Source organism: Molossus molossus, unplaced genomic scaffold (genome assembly GCF_014108415.1).
Source record: "Molossus molossus isolate mMolMol1 unplaced genomic scaffold, mMolMol1.p scaffold_m16_p_2, whole genome shotgun sequence".
NCBI lineage: Eukaryota > Metazoa > Chordata > Mammalia > Chiroptera > Molossidae > Molossus > Molossus molossus.
Window position 1 is genome coordinate 105654151 of NW_023425355.1, and position 2383 is coordinate 105656533.

Genomic DNA, 2383 nt, shown 5'->3' on the forward strand with positions numbered 1-2383 from the left:
TGATCATGCCCTGGCCGGTTTGGCTCAGCGGTTAGAGCATCGGCCTGTGGTCCGGAGAGACCCGGGTTCGGTTCCCGCTAAGGGCATGTACCTCGGTTGCAGTTTGTCCCCGGCCCTGGTTGGTCGTGCGGGTGGCAGCCACTCGATGTGCCTCTTTCACGTCGATGTTTCTCTCTCTCTCTCTCTCTCTTCCTCTCTCTCCCTCCCACTCTATCTGTGCAAAAAATGGAAAAATGTCCTCGGGTGAGGATAAAAAAAAAAAGTAAAAAAAAAAAAAAAAATCATATGATCATATCAATAGATGCTGAAAACGCATTTGACAAAATTCAGCACCAATGTTCCATGTTCCAGAGAGCGAGGGCAGCCAAGCTAGCTTCAGAGGCATGAAGCCCCTGGGAGAAGCATCAGGTGATCTTTTTGGAAGTTCAGAAGTTGTTCCTTCAAGCCGACCCAACAGGATGGCATAGAATATTTTTGGACCAACTGAAGAACCTCAGAACATGCCTAAGAGGACGAACCCTCTGGGGGGAAAAAAAGTAGTATCTGAATCTACCTGGTGGGAAGACCAGTGACATTTTTGGGTCCCCAGTGACTGCCAGTTTACCCTTGGCACAGCCAAACAAACCCAAGGACCACATGCTCTTGTGTGAAGAAGTCCCAAAACTGGACCTTAAAGCCACAATGAGTACCTTGCCCAGAGAAGACCCAGGTGAGAAAGGCAGCCCAAGAGAAGCAGACCATGCCCAGGAGCCCCAGTCCATGCCCACAGATGACAGCCATGAGCCCAGGCTGGACCCACAGCCTTGATCTCACAACAAAGTTTCATCCACCTGGAGGCAAATCCAGCATCTCCTTCTACTAGAGAAACTGTTTCTTCCCCTGTAGCCAGACAAGAAACTTGAGATAGGATTTCAAATATTATAGTTTCCTTTAACCCAAAGGAATGGGAGTGGGGAGAGGGTCTGTCGTGCATCTAAAGCCACACTGCTGCTCTGGCCAGTTTGGCTCAGCGGTTAGAGCGTTGGCCTGCGGTCCAGAGAGACCTGGGTTCGGTTCCCGCTAAGGGCACGTACCTCGGTTGCAGTTTGTTCCCGGCCCTGGTTGGGTCATGTGGGTGGCAGCCACTCGATGTGTCCCTTTCACATTGATGTTTCATTCTCTCTCTCCCCTCCCACTCTATCTGAACAAAATATCTAAATAAATAAATAAAGCCACACTGCTCAGGCTCTATTGCCACCACAAGAGCCTCAGAGGACCTTGCTTTCCAGATTGCTGAGAGACATATCTTCTGGGAAAAAATGTGACTCCTTGGTGAACACTTATTTGTAATTTTGAATGTGAGAGGAACTCTCAGATGGGCTGGTTGGGGATCTGGTGCAAGTCTACAGGGGGTCCTGCTGAAGTGGGATCTCCCATGTCCTTGTTGCATCAGCAATCTGCCAGCCAATTGGGTATCTAGGAATCACTTCACACAGTAGCAGATTTTAAAGCCTTGGAAAGAAAGCCAAAAACAATGTGTACATTGGGTGTATGTCAAAACACTAGTCTCCATTCTTGGGACTACTGCTGGTAAACCCCAAGGCCTCCTTTGCACTCAGGCACAGTATTCTGTATTCTTTTCTTGAAACATTTTTATTGCTTTTCTTCAGCAGCTGTCAACAAAAACCAAAAAGTTGTTTTCTGTCTTATGCTTTATGGAGAGATTTTGTATACTGATCCTCTGGGGAGGAATTGGTCTCAGTTTCTTCAAAGACTGGTTTTGCTTGTGAATTGTTTCTTTTTTTTCTCTCATCCTTAACTCTTGGCCTTAGCTCTTCACCAGTGATGTGGGCAGGTCCTTTGTCTGCAAGGCCCACTGACTTCTGCAAGACCAAAACTCATCCAGATACATAATTGGGTTATTTAAATCCTTCATGTGTCTTACTTTGTTCCTGTTGACACTGGGAATAAGAAATGCGTGAAAACCTTGAGTTCTTAGGTTTGAATTGTCTAATAATATCTAAAAAGCTATTCTTAAACACCAGCTTTACATAAGTGACTATTGACAATGGTCTGTTTCTGACACCTCTCTAGAAAATATCTGTTGCTCAGATACACCACAGAGGAAGAAAAGTTTGCTTAGGCCACCGTTTACAACACTTTACAGAACTTTGGACCTTATTTAGTTTCCAGAAGAGACTTGGAGACCTTGGACTAGGAGATTAAGCAGTTTGGCAACAAAGCTTCAACTAGCCAATTCTATATTTACCAACAAAGCTAACGGCCTGGTAAGTCATGTTGCTTTAATCTGTCAGGCAGAAGTTTCTCCCATTCAGCCTCCTAAGGTTTATAGTCTCCAACACTCGTGCTGGACCAGTAGTTTACAGAGGAGAGAGTGTTTGTG

At 45.8% G+C, this 2383-nt stretch overlaps 1 pseudogene; it reads left to right on the forward strand.

The window, feature by feature from the left end:
- The first annotated feature begins 335 nt into the window (after positions 1-335).
- Positions 336-862, forward strand: LOC118636688 (annotated as a pseudogene).
- The last annotated feature ends 1521 nt before the right edge of the window (positions 863-2383 follow it).